We start from the raw sequence: 13,615 nt of genomic DNA, 5'->3' as shown, positions 1-13,615 counted from the left end.
GAAGCCTATGGAAGCCTTCTCCCAATAATAGAATTTGTTTTAATAATAATGTTTATTTTTGACACATGTAAAACCCAGTGGAATTGCATATCAGCTACAGGAGGGGGTGGGGGGGAAAGAGGTGGGGGAGAACATGAATCTTGTAACCATGGAAAAATATTCTTAATTAATTAAAAATTTCCAAATTTAAAATAAAATAAAATCACCCTAGACAATATAAAAAATAGTGTTTATTTTTAATTCATAGTTCGTGGAAATGCTCAATTCAGTGACATCTTAATGAAAATAAAGATGTCATTTTTTTCCACCCAAATTCATGATCCCCCTGAAATCTACCAAGAGACCTCAAGTTTAGAACCCTGGTCCTATGTTAGCTGGCACTGTTATTAGTATTATTATGATTTAATCTTAGAGTGAGAATTGACCATCTAAGAGGTCATCAGGTCTAGCCTCCTACTGAATGAAAGAATCCCTTCTACCAGTCTTTTCAAAAGCTTAAACAAAATTTTGACCCTCTGTTTCTAGTGATGGGGAACTTACTATTAACCTCTTAAAGTGATCCCTCTATTACTATTGAGTTGCCTAGACAAATGGTCAAGAATGTTGTTGTTGTTTGTGCTTTGTTTTTGAAGAGGACCAATTACATTAGAGGGTGATGTCTTGATTTGCAAATGAATTGGATTTAAGTGAGACAGAGTTGCACAAAGTCATCAATCTCACTTTGTCTTCCAGAGTCATCAAAGTCCAGTGGCAAGACAAAAGTCAAGATGAGGGCGATATCCCAGGATGTAGTGGATGACCTTGGCGTCTTTGACATCCGATCAATCTCCAAGCCCTCCACAGTGCTGGCTTCAATTGCCTTCATGGTCTTTGAAACATTGCTCTCATCAACCCATTCCACAAAAGAAAGTCTTCATATGCTCATTCCCCTAACTCACTGACAGGTCTGAGGCATGTCAATCAACCAGCAGAAGTAGCATGGAAATTCCTTGAAGGCAGAGGCCACTTTTCATGTTTGTCTCTGTATCCCCAATGCCTTGCATCTAATAAAGGTTTTTTCAGTACAGATTGAATTGATAAGCCTCCCCAAACTCAGCTAAGCTCATCCTTGGACCATAAACTCGCCATCCAGTAGAGTCTTTCCAGCTTGATAAGACCTGTCAGACCTTTCATTCTGTTGTAGATTTCAGGAATTCATGGTCCCTTCTAACCACCACCAGGCATCAAAAGTGGGCTTCAGGGGGGAAGCTGGGTAGCTCAGAGGATTGAGTCAGGCCTAGAAATGGGAGGTCCTAGGTTCAAATTCAGCCTCAGACACTTCCCAGCTGTGTGACCCTGGGCAAGTCACTTAATCCCCATTGTCTAGTCCTTACCTTGGAACCAATATACAGTATTGGTTAGTTCCAATGGGGAAGGTAAGGGTTAAAAAAAAAGTGGGCTTCGGGAAAAGCACTATTTCAGTCATTTTCAATCATGTCTGACTCTTCATGAGCCAATTGGAGGTCCTCTTGGCAAAGATACTGGGGTGGTTTGCCATTTCCTTCTCTAGCTCATTTTACAGATGAGGAAGCTGAGGCAAACAGACTGAAGTGACTTGCCCAGGGTCCCCCAGCTAGGTAATATCTGAGGGCAGATTTGAACACAGGATGTCCCAAAGCCAGACCTGGTGATGCTGCCCCTGTGCTACTCCCCTGTCTTCCATGAAAACAGTAAAATCACAAGTTTGTTTTTTTTTAATCACTGCTCACAGCCCTTTGAGGACACTCAGCAGAAAAAAGCAGGACTGTCTCAGGCCCACCTGGAGAGAAGCAGCCTGGTCTCCTGCCTCACCTCTCCTCTCCTTTTCCTTCTCTTCCATCTCAATTCCTTCTCTGGGGGCAAAGGTCCTAGAACTGGCTGTCTTGCTTCCCAGAAAGCAAATTTAACGATGTGTGAAACATAGACCTGGTCTCAGCCAACTCCTAGCAGGAGGTGTGAGTGAGTGTGTGAGTGAGTGTGTGTGTGTGTGTGTGTGTGTGTGTGAGTGTGTGTGTGTGTGTGTGTGTGTGTGTGTGTGTATGAGAGAGAGTATTGGGAGTGGGGAGGGGCACACTGTATACACTGTAGATAGTAGCTGCCAAATGGAGAGCTTTCTGAGCCTATACAGCATCTGGTTACTTTGAGGAGAAATAACTGGGCCATTGCTCCATTCAGAATAGAAGCCAAACCCAAACAGCAGGGTGGCAGAGGCTAGAGCTGGGGTTTTCCAAAGCAGCAACTGTAGAAACAGCTGTAAAGGCACACACACACACATGCAGTTAGCCCTTTCCTTCTCTTTTCTCCTAAGGGACCCAACTGTCTTTATGGAGAGAAGGCAGCTGGCTTCCAATCCCAGAATCCACCTAGGCACAACAAGGAGGATATAGCCATCACCCCTCCCAGCCCCCCACAATTAGCACACACTCACCCCGTGAAGCTAGAAGGGCCTCAAGGTAATCAATCTTCCTCTGTTCTTCAGAGGCTAATACCATGGATACCTGCAATCTGGGATTTGATTATCCTTTCTTTTTTTTTTTAAACCTTACCCTCTGTCTTAGAATCAATATCGTGTATTGGATCTAAGGCAGAAGTGAAGCAAGGAGCAGGCAATGGGATTTAAGTGACGTGCCCAGGGTCCCATAGCTAGGAAGTATCTAAACTCGGATTTTAATCCAGGACCTCCCATCTCTGAACCTGGCTTTCAAACCACTAAGCCACCTAATTGCCCCCTTTATTAATCAAGTCTTATGGACTCGATATGGATGCAGAAAATCAGGATGGAGTCTAGAGACTAACTTCAAGTTATTTTAATTTTCAAATTTCAAAGCAGAGATATTCACTATCTACAGGACTGTCCAAACCACCTCATTTCTCAACCTCAGTTTCCACATCAGTAAAATAGGGGTAATAATGTCTACTTCACGGAGTGAGATTACTAGAGTACTGAACTCAGAGTCATAAGATTGTAGATATGGGAAAGGAAAAAAATTATGAGTCCATCTAGTCCAACCTCTTCATTTTTCAAAGGGGGAAACTGAGGCTCAGGGATGTTAAGTGACTTGCCCAATCACACAAGAAAATGTCAGAGACTAGATCTGAACTCAGATGCTCTTCCAGAGGCAGGTCTCTTTCCATTGCAAAGACTTGGGTTTAAAACCCACCTCAGACATTTCCTAAGTGTGTAACTCTAGTCTGGTCACTTAACCTCCCTGGGCCTCAGTTTCCTCATCTATAAAATGGAGGTCATCATAGGACCCATTTCACAGAGCCATTGTATGACTGAAAGGAGGTAAAGGATTTTGCAAACATTGCAAAAGTGGTACATAAATGTCAGCTATTGTCATTGTTGTTGCCTGCCTGCAGCAACAGGGTTGTTGGGGGTGCCAAGTGTTTTAGTAAATTTTAAAGCATTATATCAATGTTAGCTATTACTACCAAAAAAGCAAGTTGTTGTGGTGATGATGATGATGGTGACAATGATGGTGATGGTGATAATGAGGACGGTAATATTCACCTCACTCATCCTTTCACACTTATCACAGAGGCTCAAGCTGGAAGGAATCTGAGAGCTCAGATAGTTACATCCCTACTGGAACAAGATTCTCCATTGTAAGGATTCTGGAAACACAGTCATCCCAACTTTAAGACTATTAGTATAAGAGAACCATCTTTCAGATCTGGTCTTTTGGATAGCTCTGCCTTGTGTCTGCTCTGCTGTCTCTTTCCTGAACCCCTATCATATCTAGAATCTTCTATGCTCATAGGAGAGAAGCTTCCAACAACTTGGACAATAGGCAACTTCCTGCCTATTACCTTGAAGCTAATCAGTGGCTGGTCTCCTGACTCACTTCTCCTTTCCTTTTCCCATTTCTCCATCTTGATTCCTTCACTGGAGGGAAAAGACCTAAGAAAGCAAATTTACCAAAGTGTGAAATATGTCAGGTATGGGCCAACTCCTGGCAGGAGGGGTGTGGGGGGGGATGAGGATGGGGTACCTTGCAGGTTACCATTCAGTTTCATCAAAGCAGAACCCTATCCCTCCCTAGATCCTCTTTTAGGGGTTGCCTTGTGCCCAGAGTGGAGCGAGGCCAGGGAGACCCAGCAACTGAACTGGAAAAAAGCTTGATAAGATACAGCAAGTCCTGGGATCATCCATCCCACTTTGAAATAACTCTAGGTGGTGCAGTCACTGGACCTGGAGTCAAGAAGACCCAAGTTCAAATCTAGCCTGTGACAATTCCTATCTGCGGGAATATGGGCAAGTTATTTAGCCTTTGTCTGCCTCAGTTTTATAAAATGTGAATGATAATAGCACCTCCCTCCCAGGGTTATTGTGAGAATCAAATGAGATGCCATATGTAAAGTGCTTGGCACATAGTAGGTATCCTATAAATGCTAGTTATTATTATCATTTTTAATAAATTTTTTAATTGAGCAGCCACACAGTAAAGCAGATAGAGTACCAGATCTGGGGTCAGGAAGACCTGAGTTCAAAAATGAACTCATTTACTTATTATCTGTATGACCCTAGGCAAGTCACTTCACCTCTTTGCCTCAGTTTCCTCATCTGTCAAGTGAGTTGGATAAGGAAATGGCAATCCACTCCAATATCTTTGCTATGAAAATCTGAAATGGGGTCATAAATAATTGGACATGACTGAAACAACTCAACATATTTATGATCCTGTTAAAGATAGTAAAGGGACCAGATCTGTCATCCGCTTGGAACAAAAAACCCCAGGTTGAGGAGATTCTCTCCACCAAAACATAGGTCCCAGCATCCTCTCTGTACCTTTGTTAAAGGGCTGCTTAGAGCGCTGAGGGGTTAAAGGAACTTGCACAAAGTCACACAGTCAGTGTCAGAGGCAGGGATTTGAACCCAAGGCTTATGGTCAGTTCTTTTTCTACTACAGCCTGTTGCTGATAATATCTTTATAGTGAGACATATCAGATGTGAAAAGTACTTTGGGAATAGCTAGATGACTCAGTGGATAGAGCACTGGGCCTAGAAACAGGAGGTTGTAGGTTCAAATCTGGCCCCAGATGCTTCCTATCTGTGTGACCCTGAACAAATCACCTTAATCCCCATTGCCTAGCCCTTACTGCTCTCCTGCCTTGGAACCATTACTTACCAATATCAATTCTAGGACAAAAGTTAAGGTTTAAAAAAGACAGCACTTTCAACTTTTTTCTAACCTCACTCATCTCCAGTTCTGTCCCCCATTAAATGTGGTTCTTTTTTTAGTCTATCTTCACAAGCTATACAGTCAGAACTGTGACTTCTTTGCATTCTAATGAGAATTAGGCTACAGGATGCAAGAGCTAAGAAAGCCCTACAGGGACTGGGGAAGATCTGAGTTCAAATCCCATCTCTGACACCTGATAGTTATATGACCACGGACAAATTGTCCACTCAGTACCCCAGCAAAACTCTAACGCTATAAGTTAAAAATCTAGTGCTCATCTTCATGGTTCCTTCTATTGATGAAATCTCCATTCTAGGCCAAAACCAGAAGAGCATCTTTTAGATTCCATCTTCCTTTCCCCTCTCCATCTCTTCCCTAGCTCTGCCTGGGTATTGCTCTAGCCTGCCAGCATGGTAAAGGGTTACATATTTTTTGATACCCTTTCCAGGATACATTGCCAACCAGGTGGCCAATGGAAACATGGAAAACCATGAAATGGAGCCCAACAACTCTGAGTTCCTAGAATGAGGAAGTCTATTTGGAACAAGAAGTAGATGTGGGGGGTGGGCAGAATAGCTCACTAGACTGGGGTCCAAAAGCAAAGAAAAGGGTTCCCCAGTCATTTGTCTTGGGGGAAAAGGGGGTACAGGAGCTCCCCTCCAAGACCCCAGGCTTTTCTGTTTCCCTTGGAAGACATTAACACAGCATTGTGGGAGGAGAGGGGTTGCCCATGGAGAATGGCTGAGGGATGTCGGGCAGTCTTTCTCAGAAGCTAATTCATAGAACAGGAAGGAGCCTGGCTATTTGCCCTGGATCATTCATGGTTCCAGGGGTTCCTTCTCTCTCAATACCTGAACAGCTGTGCAAGTGATGCCAGATACTGCTTCTAAAACCCCAAGCATAACCTAGGAGACAATACACTAGGGATACAAATATGGCAGGGGCGGGGGGAGGGGGTGCCTGACCTCAAGAAGCTTATAATCGAATGGGGAAGGCAACACATGGGATTAAGGGGGACAGCAGAAAGAGCTGCAGGAGGAGATTGGAGATCAAAGTTTTCATTCTGGCTCTGGCACCCATCCTCTTGGTGACTCTGGAGGGTGGCTCCCCTTCTCCTGGCTTCCATTTCCTCATCTGCAGGATGAGAAGGTTCTCTAATTTCAACTTGGCCCTCACTGCAGCAAGGCAGACATTCGACTCCTCCCTAACTGATTCACTAGCTAAATCACCACAGCAGCTGTTTTGCCTTCTCCAGGAAAAAAAAATGAAGCCATCTGTTGAGAGCTCCCCAGATCCCCCCCTCTTCATCCTCCAGCATTCATCATAGCCCTAGTCTCTTTCCTGAGCTTCAGTTCCCATCTTCAACTGCCTCCTAGACATCTCCAGCTAGAGGTTCCATATGCATCCCAAACTCAACATCATCAAAATAAGAACTCATTAGCTTTCCTCCTCAACTCTCGGCAGCTCCTGAATTCCCTCAAATCTCCAGTTCATCCTCACTTCTTCATTCTCACTTACTCTATATAGTCATTCCTTAGTCAAATCTTGTTGTTTTTATCTTTACAGAGCTTGAATATATCTCTTTCCCTCCATTCATTTCTCTCCATTCACCAATCTAGACCAGACCATCATTCTAGATCAGGCCTTCATACCTTCTCACCTGGCCTGCTCTACCAGCTTGCTCTTTGGTCTCCCTGCCTGTTATCTCCCTACCCTAATACATCTTCTACAGAGCTACAAATCTATTTTTAAACCCTTACTTTATGTCTTCGAATCACCATTGTACATTGGTTCCAAGTCAGAAGAACCACAAGAGCTATGCAGTGGGGGTTAAGTGACTTGCCCAGGGTCATACAGCTAGGAAGCTTCTATGATCAGATTTGAACCCAAGAGCTTCCTGTCCCTAGAGCTGGCTCTCAATCCACTGAGCCACTTAGCTGCTACCACTACAAATGGATTTTTCTAAAGTTTAGGTCAGCTCTTATCACATCATCTCCAACCCTCCTACCCCTCAATGTGCTCTAAGGCTCCCTATTATGTCCAGATTAACCATAAAGTCTTCTCTGGTATTTAAAATCCTTCATAACCTGGACCCTCTTTTCCTTTTCTGTTCTTCTTAGCACCCTACTCTTCTCCACACACCTTTATGATCCAGCTTTACTAGCCTGCTTTTACTTTCTAAAGAAGACCCTCCATTTTCCATATCTTGGTCTTTGCATTGACTATCCTCCATACCTGGAATGCTTTGTCTCCATCTTTTTGCATCAGTTTCCCTGGCTTCCTTCAAGACTCAGCTCAAACCCACCTCCAGCATGAGGCTTTTTCTTCACCCCACCCCCCACCCCAGTTGCCATCCCTTTCATCTGCTCTGTATGAATCTTGTATGAGTCTAGTTACTTCTATGCTGGGTCCTCCATTTTTCAAGGGCATTTTCAAGGGATTTTCTTTCTTTTCCTTAAATCTTAGAGTTTAGCCAAGTGCTCGGCACATAGTAAATGTTTAATAAATGCTTGTTGACTAACTGAATGAATAATAAGTAGCCAGTTGGGCCAGAATATAGTATGTGAAGAGGAATAATGAAAAATAAAGCTGTAGACCACTTGGAGTCAATCAAAAAATATTTATTAAAAGCCTACTCTGGGGACAGCTAAGTGACTCAGTAACTAGAGAACCAAGCCTGGAGATGGGAAGTCCTGGGTTCAAATTTGGCCTCACATTTGGCTTTAGGCAAGCCACTTGACCCTGTTTACCTCTGTATCTTCATCTGTAAAATGAGCTAGAGAAGGAAATGGTAAAACTACTTCACTTTCTCTGCTAAGAAAACTCCAAATGGAGTCACAAAGAGTTGAACACAACAAACAAGTGAACAACAAATATGAAGGGCACTGTACATACACTGGGGATAAGGATATGAAAAAAGAAAAACAGTCTCTGACCCCAAGAAGCTTGGGATCTAATAGAAGAAAACAATACACAGAAGAAAACTAGAAAGGGGATTGGGGGAACTAGGGAGAAAAAGGTACTACGGGGAAGGGGCATAGTGAAATCCAGGTCAAGGAATACAGTGGGGTAGAAAATGAAGAGATACCTGGATTGGAAGCCCTCTTTATTCTTTTTAAACCCTTACCTTCTTTTAGAATCAATACTAAGTATCCATTCCAAGGCAGAAGAGCCAGCAAGAGCTAGGCAATGGGGGTTAAGTGACTTGCCCAGGGCCACACAGTTCGGAAGTGTCTGAGGCCAGATTTGAACTGGGGACCTCCTGCCTCCTGGCCTGGATCTCTCATCACTGTGCTACTTAGCTGCCCCTGGGAGACCTCTTTAAATGGTGGCTTTGGTTGGAATGATTTGCCCCTCTCTCCAGCCTTCCAATCACAGGAGCAGGGAGTACTTAGGATACTAATGAGGGATGAGTATCAAAACTGATGCAATCTTGCCAGATGAGCATCCTCATGAGAAGGCTTCCTTGGGGCATAGTGGGGTCCAGTCCAAGGAGTACAAGCCAGTGGGAAATGAGTCCCTGAAGGCTTTTGAATAGCAGAGTAACATGGCCAGACCTGCTTCAAAGGGAGAATTCTTTGGCATCTGTGTGAAAGATGGAATGGAGAAGGAAGAGATATAAGTTAAGACAACCAATTAGTATAATGGTCCAGGCAAAAGATGATGAGAGCCTAAACTGGTTGGTAGCCATTATAGTAGAGAGGAGACAGGCACAAAAAAAGATTGCCTAGAAGTAAAATCGATAAGATTTAGAAATGATAAGTAAATTGAGATGCACAAGCTAAGTCACCTGCCTGGCATTTCACAATCAGTGGTTATGCCAGCACTAGAATCCTGGTCTCCTGGTCCTTCTTCCTGTGTTTTCCATTGCAACAATCCTGTGAGATAAGTTGGAGCATGCATGTTATAGTTAAGGAGATTAAAAATCAGAGAGGGTTATTTGGCCGTCTGAGGTCGCACAGTAGTAGAATTTGTTCTCTAACCCAGTTATGATGACCACAAATGCACTCCTCTCTTTCCAGACTCCCAATCATCATCCCTTCTAGCCAAGTAACCAAGATTTCAGACTTAATTCCTTATAAGAGCACTGGTTCTGATATGTGAGAGGTTTGGGGGTACATAGAGCCTGGAAGCAGCCCTCACTTTACACCAAGTAGGCATCTGTTTTACCCAAGACTAAAACCAACTCTACCTCCTAGAAAGTTTCCCCACATGCCAGCAGTGATAGGACAAATTCATAGGGAAGGGTGAGAGGAATCACTTTGGTAAGGGAATCAAGAACTGCCTAGTTTGGGTCCAAGTCAGAAGATCTTAACATGGGATCCATAAACTTAGTTTCTTAGAAAAATATTTTGACAACTGAATTTCAATGTAATTGGTTTCCTTTGTAATCCTCTGTATTTTATATATTTTAAAACAGTATTCTTTGAAGAGCTTTGTAGGCTTAACTAGCTTAACAAAGGAGTCCATGTTAAGAACTTCTGGTCTAAATGGAATATGTTATCCATCTCTTTCTTCCTTGAAGTTCTCAAGATTAATAGACACCCCACCCCCACTAAATCAAAGGAGCCCAAAAGTCTCGCATCCTGTCCAAACATCCTGGGGGAGAGGTTGTGCCCAGACTAGCTTCCCTTTTCAACACGGATTAGGTCTTTCTGTTGCAATAAAAAAGAGGATGAGGTCTGGAGTCAAAGGACCTGGATTCAAATCCTGGCTCTGTAATATACTACCTATGTGTCATATATCACCAAATTGTCTAATCTCTCTGGGTATCAGTTTCCTCATTTGTAAAATGAAAGCTCCCTTCTAAATCTAAGATCCCTCTTTAAAAAATTTTTTTTCATTGTTAGTTTCCAAAGATCCTCACCCCTATACCAATAGAACCTTCTCTTAACACAAAGGATAGTACAATATATTAGCTATATGTGATAATATCTCTAATTTCATCCCTTTGCAGAAAGGAGGAACAGGTCAGCATGCTTTACCATGAGTTCTCTGAAGTAGCCACTAGTTATTAACTCGGAATTCTGGTGTCTTTTCATGGTTTTTTTTTTTCATATTATTGTAGTCGTTTTGTAAATTGTTCTCTTGGCTCTGATTCCTTCTGAATTAGTTCATACAAGTCTTCTCAAGTTTGTACAAATTCTTCATATTTGTCAGGTTTGGCGTTTGGGGGCAAATTTTTGGTTCAGACTTGTCGTTTCATCTACTTAGTGAAACTCCCAGTGAAGAAACTCCTTCTAACAATTCAGATCAGCAACTATTCTACAAAGTGTAACCTTGGGCAATTGCCTTAGGCACTAAGAAGTTAAGTAATTTATCTAGGATCATACAACCAATAGGTATCAGAAATGGGATTTGAACCCATATCTTCTTGACTCTAACCACTATGCCTGCAAACTGGGAAGTCAGTCCAGAAAGGAGTTATTGGAGCAGTTATTGGAGCACGAGTTGGTGGTACAGCCCATAGGGGGCACTACAAAGTTATTTGTGTGCTTGTCTCACCCTACCCTCACTTCCCTATTTGATTATAAAACTCCTTGACAGCATGACTTGTGTTGTACCTCCTAGGTGGAATCCTCAGCACCTTGGACAGTCCCTTATGCTAGTAGGTGCTTAAGAAACCTTTGTCAAATTGAATTAATTTAGTGTGGATGGCAGCATTTCCATTGACCTCCAGTGTTCACTAAAGATCAAGGATTCAGGAAACTCATACCCTCTGAGGCAGTGCAGGCTGTAAAGATGAATGAGGCAAAGTTTAAATCTAGGGTTGGCAAACTTTCATTAATGAAATGTCAAGCAGCCAACCACCCCTTTTCTTTTCCTGCCCAAAAGGGGAAGGTGTGATAGTAGCTGCAGTGAAGCACCTTGAGAGGAAGGGATGAGTAAGTATATGGTAAGGCTGCCAGACTAGTCAGCCCAGCATGCTTGTAAAAGTGCAGTCAGGAACAACATAGGAGGACATGTAGGATCAGGGACTCCAAACAGTCTATGCTCCCCAGGGTCCCTAGGGTGATGGTGGGAAGTCCCAGGAAATAATCCCAAGATGCCAGATCTATGGTTTTAGCCCCTTAATAGAAGTAATTTCTCTCCAGAAAACAAGCAGCCATGCCACCCCAAGTTATCTGAATGCTGGGAGTCAAGAGCCCTGTATTATAGTCCTAGCATCGCCATCATATATTCATAGGGCCATAGATAGAATTATCCATGTCAAGCTGGGTGGAACTTTAGAGACCAACTAACTTGCCCTCTCGATTTTATGGATGAGGAAACTAGGACCCAAGAAGGTTGACTTACTCAATGTCACACAGCTACCATTTTGGAGGTGAGTTCTGAGTCCAAGTCCCTGATTCTGGAATCAGTATTCATTCTCTTGAGGCCTTTCTTTAGGCCTGAAGAAATTGGACTAGAAATCAAGGTCATAGAATTTAGAGCTGAAATGGACCTTAGAGATCAAGTAGTGCAATTCTCTCATTTTATATATAAGGAACCTAAGGCTTACAGTGGCAAACTAAAGAATTTGCCCAAGATCACACAGGGCAACACAAATTGCCAATCTAAGATTTAAACCCAGTTCTTGTGTCCAAATTCATAGCCTTTTTAGATTATCTCCAAGTTTCCTTCCAGTTAATTCTATAGTATCCAGCATGTCACTGCCTATGGTTTAGTTAAATGTGTAGGTGATAGTTCCAGGTTGGAGTATTATCATATATTTCCAGTTATAATGGACCACAGAGACCACTTAGTCCAGTGTCCTAGTCTTTATAGATGGGGAAACTGATACTCAGAGAGGTTAAGTAATTTATTGAAGGTCATGCAAGTATTAGGTATCAGAGTCAAGATTTGAACCCAAGTCCTCTGACACCAGAGCTAATGTTCTTCATACTAAAATAAGCTAGGGATGTTGGAGACATCCCTAAACTGTGAAGATAACCATATCATCCCATAACATGTCTCATGGGATCCTTTTCCACTACATTAAGTGAGTAAAGAAGTGATTGTCATTCTTGAAGTAGATCAATGGCAGACTGGAAAGAAGTCTCTAGTGGAATGCCTCAAGATCCTAACCATTTGGATAAAGACATATGTGTCAGGTTTATCTAACTGGCAAAATAACTAAAGCATGGAATGATAAAACCAAGATCCAAAAAAAAAATTTCAAAAAGATCATCATAAGGGCTAACATTTGCATGTCACTTTTGATACCCTCAACCAGGTTTAGCTTGTTTGTGGAGACTTATTTTTAACCCTTACCTTCTGTTTTAGAATCTACATGAAATATTGGTTCCATAGGAAACAGAGCCCTTATATGATTATCAGGGTGTGAGAGCTTGCCTTTTTTCAGAGCTGCTTTCCACCTATGGTGTCTATCTGTCACATAACTCTCAACTATGGCTCCAAGAAACTGTAGAGTGTGCTAAAAATTGTCTCTGGGGGCAGCTAGGTGACTCAGGGGATTGAAAGTCAAGCCTAGAGATGGGATTCCTGAGTCCAAATTTGGCCTCAGATTCTTGCTAGTTATGTGACCCTGGGAAAGTCACTTTACCCCCATTGTCTAGCCCTTACCACTCTTCTGTCTTAGAACCAATACATAACATTGATTCAAAGATGGAAGGTAAGGGTTTTTTTAAAATAGTTTCCACAAGCAAGCTAAGCAAGGTTGAGAGTAACAAAAGTCCATCATCTACCCCAAGCATGTGAAGGCTTCCCCTGGTGGATTGGGAGGATGAGAATGATTTGTGCCAATGGCCATAAAGGCAGCTGAAGCAGGCCCTGGGAAGCACATAGAACTTGGTCCCACATCAAAGATAACAATACCATTTATTGCATCCCAGGCCATTACCTACCTGTCTTCCTAACTTTTGTCTTGGGCAAAATGAATTGGACTTCAATGAATCTAGAAGAGAGAGTCAGGCTGACAAACTTTGTGTAATTCTGCTTCAGTTAAATCCAATTCACTCACAAGTCAAGCCATCATCCCATCTTGTCATTGATCCTCTTAGAAAATGAAGGGCAGGGGGGCAGCTGGGTAGCTCAGTGGATTGAGAGCCAGGTCTAGAGACAGGAGGTCCTGGGTTCAAATCTAGACACAGATACTTCCTAGATGTATGACCCTGGGCAAATCACTTGACCCACCCATTGCCTAGCCCTTACTCTTCTTCTGCCTTGGAACCAATACTCAGTATTGATTCTAAGACAGAAGGTAAGGTTTAAAAAAAGTGAAGGACAAACAGGCATTGTTCCATTTGCTTCTCACAACAGGTCAGGAAACTGAAGGTTAGAGAGGTTAATTGAATTGCTCACAGACAGAAAACTTATAAGCATGTGAGGCAGGATTTCAACCTACTTGATTCCAAATACAGGGTGTTGCACACTATGCCATTCTGCCTCCCTAAGATGGGATGATGAGC

This window comes from Monodelphis domestica, chromosome 2 (genome assembly GCF_027887165.1).
Source record: "Monodelphis domestica isolate mMonDom1 chromosome 2, mMonDom1.pri, whole genome shotgun sequence".
Classification (NCBI taxonomy): Eukaryota; Metazoa; Chordata; class Mammalia; order Didelphimorphia; family Didelphidae; genus Monodelphis; species Monodelphis domestica.
The sequence above is the reverse complement of the archived record's forward strand: the minus strand, read 5'-3'. Positions refer to the sequence as shown.